This window comes from Oncorhynchus nerka, unplaced genomic scaffold (genome assembly GCF_034236695.1).
Source record: "Oncorhynchus nerka isolate Pitt River unplaced genomic scaffold, Oner_Uvic_2.0 unplaced_scaffold_1616, whole genome shotgun sequence".
In the NCBI taxonomy this organism is placed as follows: domain Eukaryota; kingdom Metazoa; phylum Chordata; class Actinopteri; order Salmoniformes; family Salmonidae; genus Oncorhynchus; species Oncorhynchus nerka.
The window spans coordinates 11,853-22,278 of NW_027039709.1; positions in this window are offsets into that span (position 1 = coordinate 11,853).

Sequence of the window (10,426 nt, forward strand, 5' to 3'; positions counted from 1 at the left end):
GGTGGGATGGGCTGAGAGGTGGGATGGGTTGAGAGGTGGGATGGCTGAGAGGTGGGATGGGCTGAGAGGTGGGATGGGCTGAGAGTGGCTGAGAGGTGGGATGGGCTGAGAGGTGGGATGGGCTGAGAGTGGCTGAGAGGTGGGATGGGCTGAGAGGTGGGATGGGCTGAGAGGTGGGATGGGCTGAGGGGTGGGATGGGCTGAGGGGTGGGATGGGCTGAGGGGTGGGATGGGCTGAGGGGTGGGATGGGTTGAGTGGGATGGGCTGAGAGGTGGGATGGGCTGAGGGGTGGGATGGGTTGAGAGTGGCTGAGAGGTGGGATGGGCTGAGGGGTGGGATGGGCTGAGAGGTGGGATGGGCTGAGAGGTGGGATGGGTTGAGAGTGGCTGAGAGGTGGGATGGGCTGAGAGGTGGGATGGGCTGAGAGTGGCTGAGGTGGGATGGGCTGAGAGGTGGGATGGGTTAAGAGTGGCTGAGAGGTGGGATGGGCTGAGAGGTGGGATGGGCTGAGAGTGGCTGAGAGGTGGGATGGGCTGAGAGTGGCTGAGAGGTGGGATTGGCTGAGAGGTGGGATGGGCTGAGAGTGGCTGAGAGGTGGGATGGGCTGAGAGGTGGGATGGGCTGAGGTGGGATTGGCTGAGAGGTGGGATGGGCTGAGAGTGGCTGAGAGGTGGGATGGGCTGAGAGGTGGGATGGGTTGAGAGTGGCTGAGAGGTGGGATGGGCTGAGAGGTGGGATGGGCTGAGAGTGGCTGAGAGGTGGGATGGGCTGAGGGGTGGGATGGGCTGAGGGGTGGGATGGGCTGAGAGGTGGGATGGGCTGAGGGGTGGGATGGGCTGAGAGGTGGGATGGGCTGAGGGGTGGGATAGGCTGAGAGTGGCTGAGAGGTGGGATGGGCTGAGAGGTGGGATGGGCTGAGGGGTGGGATGGGCTGAGAGTGGCTGAGGGGTGGGATGGGCTGAGAGTGGCTGAGAGGTGGGATGGGCTGAGAGGTGGGATGGGCTGAGAGGTGGGATGGGCTGAGGGGTGGGATGGGCTGAGAGGTGGGATGGGCTGAGAGGTGGGATGGGCTGAGAGGTGGGATGGGCTGAGAGGTGGGATGGGCTGAGAGTGGCTGAGAGGTGGGATGGGCTGAGAGGTGGGATAGGCTGAGAGTGGCTGAGAGGTGGGATGGGCTGAGAGGTGGGATGGGCTGAGAGGTGGGATGGGCTGAGAGGTGGGATGGGCTGAGAGGTGGGATGGGCTGAGAGTGGCTGAGAGGTGGGATAGGCTGAGAGTGGCTGAGAGGTGGGATGGGCTGAGAGGTGGGATTAGAGGTGATGTTTGGTAATGTATTATAGATTAGAGGTGATGTTTGGTAATGTATTATAGATTAGAGGTGATGTTTGGTAATGTATTATAGATTAGAGGTGATGTTTGGTAATGTATTATAGATTAGAGGTGATGTTTGGTAATGTATTATAGATTAGAGGTGATGTTTGGTAATGTATTATAGATTAGAGGTGATGTTTGGTAATGTATTATAGATTAGAGGTGATGTTTGGTAATGTATTATAGATTAGAGGTGATGTTTGGTAATGTATTATAGATTAGAGGTGATGTTTGGTAATGTATTATAGATTAGAGGTGATGTTTGGTAATGTATTATAGATTAGAGGTGATGTTTGGTAATGTATTATAGATTAGAGGTGATGTTTGGTAATGTATTATAGATTAGAGGTGATGTTTGGTAATGTATTATAGATTAGAGGTGATGTTTGGTAATGTATTATAGATTAGAGGTGATGTTTGGTAATGTATTATAGATTAGAGGTGATGTTTGGTAATGTATTATGTTGTGTGATTGCTTTATATAAAAGTACCATGTACGCTAAAGGTGTAAAAACACCCTATATTTGTCCTCTGAAGAGGGGGGTGGGTCAACTATGTGGCATATCAAATAGCTGATTAAACAGCATGATCATTACACATGTGCACCTCGTGCTGGGGACAATAAAAGGCAACTCTAAAGTGTGCAGTTGTCACAACTCAATGCCACAGAGGTCTCAAGTTGAGGGACAATTGGCATGCTGACTGCAGGAATGTCCACCAAAGCTGTTAATTTCTTTACCATAAGTCATTGTAGAGAATTTGTCAGTTCATCCAACCGGCCTCAGAACTGCAGGGGTCGTGTGGTTTGCTGATGTCAACGTTGTGAACAGAGTGTCCCATGGTGGCAGTGGGGTTATGGTATGAACAGAGGGCCCCATGGTGGAGGTGGGGTTATGGTATGAACAGAGGGTCCCATGGTGGCAGTGGGGTTATGGTATGAACAGAGGGTCCCATGGTGGCAGTGGGGTTATGGTATGAACAGAGTGTCCCATGGTGGCAGTGGGGTTATGGTATGAACAGAGGGCCCCATGGTGGCAGTGGGGTTATGGTATGAACAGAGATACCATGGTGGCAGTGGGGTTATGGTATGAACAGAGGGCCCCATGGTGCTAGTGGGGTTATGGTATGAACAGAAGGTCCCATGGTGGCAGAGGGCCCCATGGTGGAGGTGGGGTTATGGTATGAACAGAGGGTCCCATGGTGGCAGTGGGGTTATGGTATGAACAGAGGGCCCCATGGTGGAGGTGGGGTTATGGTATGAACAGAGTGTCCCATGGTAGCAGTGGGGTTATGGTATGAACAGAGGGCCCCATGGTGGAGGTGGGGTTATGGTATGAACAGAGGGCCCCATGGTGGCAGTGGGGTTATGGTATGAACAGAGGGCCCCATGGTGGAGGTGGGGTTATGGTATGAACAGAGGGCCCCATGGTGGAGGTGGGGTTATGGTATGAACAGAGGGCCCCATGGTGGAGGTGGGGTTATGGTATGAACAGAGGGCCCCATGGTGGAGGTGGGGTTATGGTATGAACAGAGGGCCCCATGGTGGAGGTGGGGTTATGGTATGAACAGAGGGCCCCATGGTGGAGGTGGGGTTATGGTATGAACAGAGGGCCCCATGGTGGAGGTGGGGTTATGGTATGAACAGAGGGCCCCATGGTGGAGGTGGGGTTATGGTATGAACAGAGAGCCCCATGGTGGAGGTGGGGTTATGGTATGGCCCCATGGTGGAGGTGGGGTTATGGTATGAACAGAGGGCCCCATGGTGGAGGTGGGGTTATGGTATGAACAGAGTGTCCCATGGTGGCAGTGGGGTTATGGTATGAACAGAGGGCCCCATGGTGGCAGTGGGGTTATGGTATGAACAGAGTGTCCCATGGTGGCAGTGGGGTTATGGTATGGGCAGAGGGCCCCATGGTGGAGGTGGGGTTATGGTATGAACAGAGGGTCCCATGGTGGCAGTGGGGTTATGGTATGAACAGAGGGCCCCATGGTGGAGGTGGGGTTATGGTATGAACAGAGGGCCCCATGGTGGAGGTGGGGTTATGGTATGAACAGAGGGCCCCATGGTGGAGGTGGGGTTATGGTATGAACAGAGGGCCCCATGGTGGAGGTGGGGTTATGGTATGAACAGAGGGCCCCATGGTGGAGGTGGGGTTATGGTATGAACAGAGTGTCCCATGGTGGCAGTGGGGTTATGGTATGAACAGAGGGCCCCATGGTGGAGGTGGGGTTATGGTATGAACAGAGGGCCCCATGGTGGAGGTGGGGTTATGGTATGAACAGAGTGTCCCATGATGGCAGTGGGGTTATGGTATGAACAGAGGGCCCCATGGTGGAGGTGGGGTTATGGTATGAACAGAGGGCCCCATGGTGGAGGTGGGGTTATGGTATGAACAGAGTGTCCCATGGTGGCAGTGGGGTTATGGTATGAACAGAGGGCCCCATGGTGGCAGTGGGGTTATGGTATGAACAGAGATACCATGGTGGCAGTGGGGTTATGGTATGAACAGAGTGTCCCATGGTGGCAGTGGGGTTATGGTATGGGCAGAGGGCCCCATGGTGGAGGTGGGGTTATGGTATGAACAGAGGGTCCCATGGTGGCAGTGGGGTTATGGTATGAACAGAGGGCCCCATGGTGGAGGTGGGGTTATGGTATGAACAGAGGGCCCCATGGTGGAGGTGGGGTTATGGTATGAACAGAGGGCCCCATGGTGGAGGTGGGGTTATGGTATGAACAGAGGGCCCCATGGTGGAGGTGGGGTTATGGTATGAACAGAGGGCCCCATGGTGGAGGTGGGGTTATGGTATGAACAGAGTGTCCCATGGTGGCAGTGGGGTTATGGTATGAACAGAGGGCCCCATGGTGGAGGTGGGGTTATGGTATGAACAGAGGGCCCCATGGTGGAGGTGGGGTTATGGTATGAACAGAGGGCCCCATGGTGGAGGTGGGGTTATGGTATGAACAGAGGGCCCCATGGTGGAGGTGGGGTTATGGTATGAACAGAGTGTCCCATGGTGGCAGTGGGGTTATGGTATGAACAGAGGGCCCCATGGTGGAGGTGGGGTTATGGTATGAACAGAGGGCCCCATGGTGGAGGTGGGGTTATGGTATGAACAGAGTGTCCCATGATGGCAGTGGGGTTATGGTATGAACAGAGGGCCCCATGGTGGAGGTGGGGTTATGGTATGAACAGAGGGCCCCATGGTGGAGGTGGGGTTATGGTATGTACAGAGTGTCCCATGGTGGCAGTGGGGTTATGGTATGAACAGAGGGCCCCATGGTGGAGGTGGGGTTATGGTATGAACAGAGGGCCCCATGGTGGAGGTGGGGTTATGGTATGAACAGAGATACCATGGGGAGATCCTGAGGCCCATTGTGGTGCCATTCATCCACCGTCATCACCTCATGTTTCAGCATGATAAAGTGGGGTTATGGTATGAACAGAGATACCATGGGGAGATCCTGAGGCCCATTGTGGTGCCATTCATCCACCGTCATCACCTCATGTTTCAGCATGATAAAGCACGGCCCCATGGTGGAGGTGGGGTTATGGTATGGACAGAGGGCCCCATGGTGGAGGTGGGGTTATGGTATGGACAGAGATACCATGGGGAGATCCTGAGGCCCATTGTCGTGCCATTCATCCACCGCCATCACCTCATGTTTCAGCATGATAAAGCACAGCCCCATGCTGGAAGCTGATAATGTCCCAGTTCTTCCATTCTCACCAGTTCTTCCATGGCCTGCATCCTCACCAGACACGTCACCCATTGAGTATGTTTGGATGCTGTGGATCGACGGCACGTTCCAGTTCCTGCCAATATCCAGGAACTTCACACAGTCATTGAGGAGTGGGACCACATTCCACAATCAACAGCCTGATCAACTCTATGTGAAGGAGATGTGTCTCGCTGCCTGAGGCAAATGGTGGTCACACCAGATACTGACTGGTTCTCTGATCCACACTAGATACTGACTGGTTTTCTGATCACACCAGATACTGACTGGTTCTCTGATCCACACCAGATACTGACTGGTTCTCTGATCACACCAGATACGGACTGGTTTTCTGATCCACACTAGATACTGACTGGTTTTCTGATCACACCAGATACTGACTGGTTCTCTGATCACACCAGATACTGACTGGTTCTCTGATCCACACCAGATACTGACTGGTTCTCTGATCCACACCAGATACTGACTGGTTCTCTGATCACTCCAGATACTGACTGGTTCTCTGATCCACACCAGATACTGACTGGTTTTCTGATCACACCAGATACTGACTGGTTTTCTGATCACACCAGATACTGACTGGTTTTCTGATCACACCAGATACTGACTGGTTTTCTGATCCACACCAGATACTGACTGGTTTTCTGATCCACACCAGATACTGACTGGTTCTCATCACCAGATACTGACTGGTTTTCTGATCCACACCAGATAGTGACTGGTTTTCTGATCACACCAGATACTGACTGGTTCTCTGATCACACCAGATACTGACTGGTTATCTGATCCACACCAGATACTGACTGGTTATCTGATCCACACCAGATACTGACTGGTTATCTGATCCACACCAGATACTGACTGGTTATCTGATCCACACCAGATACTGACTGGTTATCTGATCCACACCAGATACTGACTGGTTTTCTGATCCACACCAGATAGTGACTGGTTTTCTGATCTCACCAGATACTGACTAAATCTTTGAACACCAGATACTGACTGGTTATCTGATCCACACCAGATACTGACTGGTTATCTGATCCACACCAGATACTGACTGGTTATCTGATCCACACCAGATACTGACTGGTTATCTGATCCACACCAGATACTGACTGGTTTTCTGATCCACACTAGATAGTGACTGGTTTTCTGATCACACCAGATACTGACTGGTTCTCTGATCCACACCAGATACTGACTGGTTCTCTGATCACACCAGATACTGACTGGTTCTCTGATAACACCAGATACTGACTGGTTCTCTGATCCACGCCCCTGCTTTTCTGTTTTTGTAAGGTACCTGTGACCAACAGATGCATATCTGGATTCCCAGTCAAGTGAAATCCATAGATTAGGTCCCGATGAATTTATTTCCATTGACTGACTTTCTTAGAGTTCATATAACTGTAAATCTTTGAAATTGTTGCAAGTTACATGTAAGGAAGTTTAACAAGACCGTAGCGATAGCTTGGGTAGCCCTCCCAGTGATGTCTCTTTAACAAGACCGTAGCGATAGCTTGGGTAGCCCTCCCAGTGATGTCTCTTTAACAAGACCGTAGCGATAGCTTGGGTAGCCCTCCCAGTGATGTCTCTTTAACAAGACCGTAGCGATAGCTTGGGTAGCCCTCCCAGTGATGTCTCTTTAACAAGACCGTAGCGATAGCTTGGGTAGCCCTCCCAGTGATGTCTCTTTAACAAGACCGTAGCGATAGCTTGGGTAGCCCTCCCAGTGATGTCTCTTTAACAAGACCGTAGCGATAGCTTGGGTAGCCCTCCCAGTGATTACATTTACATTTAAGGGAGCAGACGCTACCATCCAGAGCGACTTACACATCACTGGGCAGGGCACCTTATGGCCAGTGGAACAGTACATCTAAACTGGGAGGGGGTGAGAGGGATTACTTTATCCATCCTAGGTATTCCTTAATCACTGGGGTTTCAGGTGTCTCCGGAAGGTGGTGATTGACTCCGCTGTCCTGGCGTCGTGAGGAGTTTGTTCCATCACTGGGGGGCCAGAGCAGCTGAACAGTTTTCACTGGGAGCGGGAACTGTACTTCCTCAGTGGTAGGGAGGCATGAGACATCAGGCCAGAGGTGGATGAACGCAGTGCCCTTGTTTGGGTGTAGGGCCTGATCAGAGCCTGGGAGGCTACCTGAGGTGCCGACATCACTGGGACAGCTACCGTAGGCAAGCACCATGGTCTGGGAGGGCTCAACTGAAGCCAGTGGAGGGAGGGAGGAGCCAGTGACATGAGACATCACTGGGAGGGAACACCAGACGGGCTGAGACATCACTGAGGAGGGTTTTAATGGCACAGGCTGGGAGCCCAGCCAACAGAGTTGCAGTAATCCACTGGGAGATGACTGCCTGGATTAGGCATGAGGCATCACTGGGAGGGCTACCTGCGGATGTTGTAGGCATCACTGGGACGGGCCACCGCCTTGATGAGGCATCACTGTTGTCCAGATCACGCCAAGGCTAGCGCATCTGGGAGGAGGACACTGGGAGGGCTACCGTGATGGGAGATCATGGAACGGGCAGTCCTTCCCGGGAGGAAGAGCAGCTCCGTCTTGGGAGGGCTCACCAGAGGCATCCTCCACACGGATATGTCTGCCAGACATGCAGAGATCGGTCTTGTGATGGATGGGCTTTAACAAGAGGCATAGCTGGGAGGGCTCCCAGTGATGTCTCTTTAACAAGACCGGCATCACTGGGAGGGCTCCCAGTGATCACTCTTTAACAAGACCAGAGGCATCACTGGGAGGCTCCCAGTGATGTCTCTTTAACAAGCATCACTGGGTAGGCTCCCAGTGATCACTGGGAGGGACCGAGGCATCACTGGGAGCCCTCCCAGTGATGTCTCACTGGGAGACCGCATCACTGGGAGGCGATGAGGCATCACTGGGAGCCCTCCCAGTGATGTCTCTTTATCAAGACCTGGGAGGCTACCTGTAGCCCTCCCAGTGATGTCTCTTTAACAAGACCGGCATCACTGGGAGCCCTCCCAGTGATGTCTCTTTAACAAGACCGTAGCGATAGCTTGGGTAGCCCTCCCAGTGATGTCTCTTTAACAAGACCGTAGCGATCACTGGGAGGGCCCTCCCAGTGATGTCTCTTTAACAAGACCTACCTGAGGCATCACTGGGAGCCCTCCCAGTGATGTCTCTTTAACAAGACCGTGGGATAGCTACCAGAGGCCTCCCAGTGATGTCTCTTTAACAAGACCGGCATGAGGCATCAGCCCTCCCAGTGATGTCTCTTTAACAAGACCATCAGCCTCCCAGGGTCTCTTTAACAAGGCTAGCCAGTGATGTCATCACTGGGATGTCTCTTTAAGAGGGCTGGCACATGAGTATTATTAGAATACATCACTGGGAGGGCTACCAGAGGCCTGACACATCACTGGGAGGGCTACCAGAGGCCTGACACATCACTGGGAGGGCTACCTGAGGCATGAGACATCACTGGGAGGACTACCTGAGGCATCACTGGGAGGGCTACCAGAGACATGAGACATCACTGGGAGGGCTACCAGAGGCCTGACACATCACTGGGAGGGCTACCAGAGGCCTGACACATCACTGGGAGGGCTACCAGAGGCCTGACACATCACTGGGAGGACTACCTGAGGCATGAGACATCACTGGGAGGGCTACCAGAGGCATCACTGGGAGGGCTACCTGAGGCATCACTGGGAGGGCTACCTGAGGCATGACACATCACTGGGAGGGCTACCTGAGGCATGACACATCACTGGGAGGGCTACCTGAGGCATCACTGGGAGGGCTACCAGAGACATGAGACATCACTGGGAGGGCTACCAGAGGCATCACTGGGAGGGCTACCAGAGGCATCACTGGGAGGGCTACCAGAGGCATCACTGGGAGGGCTACCTGAGGCATCACTGGGAGGGCTACCAGAGGCATCACTGGGAGGGCTACCTGAGGCATCACTGGGAGGGCTACCAGAGGCATCGCTGGGAGGGCTACCAGAGGCATCGCTGGGAGGGCTACCAGAGGCATCGCTGGGAGGGCTACCAGAGGCATCGCTGGGAGGGCTACCAGAGGCATCGCTGGGAGGGCTACCAGAGGCATCGCTGGGAGGGCTACCAGAGGCATCGCTGGGAGGGCTACCAGAGGCATCGCTGGGAGGGCTACCAGAGACATGAGACATCACTGGGAGGGCTACCAGAGGCATCGCTGGGAGGGCTACCAGAGGCATCACTGGGAGGGCTACCAGAGGCATGAGGCATCACTGGGAGGGCTACCTGAGGCATCACTGGGAGGGCTACCAGAGGCATCACTGGGAGGGCTACCTGAGGCATCACTGGGAGGGCTACCAGAGGCATCGCTGGGAGGGCTACCAGAGGCATCGCTGGGAGGGCTACCAGAGGCATCGCTGGGAGGGCTACCAGAGGCATCGCTGGGAGGGCTACCTGAGGCATGACACATCACTGGGAGGGCTACCAGAGACATGAGACATCACTGGGAGGGCTACCAGAGGCATCACTGGGAGGGCTACCAGAGGCATCACTGGGAGGGCTACCAGAGGCATCACTGGGAGGGCTACCAGAGGCATCACTGGGAGGGCTACCAGAGGCATCACTGGGAGGGCTACCAGAGGCATGAGACATCACTGGGAGGGCTACCTGAGGCATCACTGGGAGGGCTACCTGAGGCATCACTGGGAGGGCTACCTGAGGCATCACTGGGAGGGCTACCTGAGGCATCACTGGGAGGGCTACCTGAGGCATCACTGGGAGGGCTACCTGAGGCATCACTGGGAGGGCTACCTGAGGCATCACTGGGAGGGCTACCTGAGGCATCACTGGGAGGGCTACCTGAGGCATCACTGGGAGGGCTACCTGAGGCATCACTGGGAGGGCTACCTGAGGCATCACTGGGAGGGCTACCAGAGGCATGACACATCACTGGGAGGGCTACCAGAGGCATGAGACATCACTGGGAGGGCTACCAGAGGCATCACTGGGAGGGCTACCAGAGGCATGAGGCATCACTGGGAGGGCTACCAGAGACATCACTGGGAGGGCTACCTGAGGCATCACTGGGAGGGCTACCTGAGGCATCACTGGGAGGGCTACCTGAGGCACATCACTGGGAGGGCTACCTGAGGCATCACTGGGAGGGCTACCTGAGGCATCACTGGGAGGGCTACCTGAGGCATGACATCACTGGGAGGGCTACCTGAGGCATGAGACATCACTGGGAGGGCTACCTGAGGCATGACACATCACTGGGAGGGCTACCTGAGGCATGAGGCATCACTGGGAGGGCTACTGACCTCCTCCG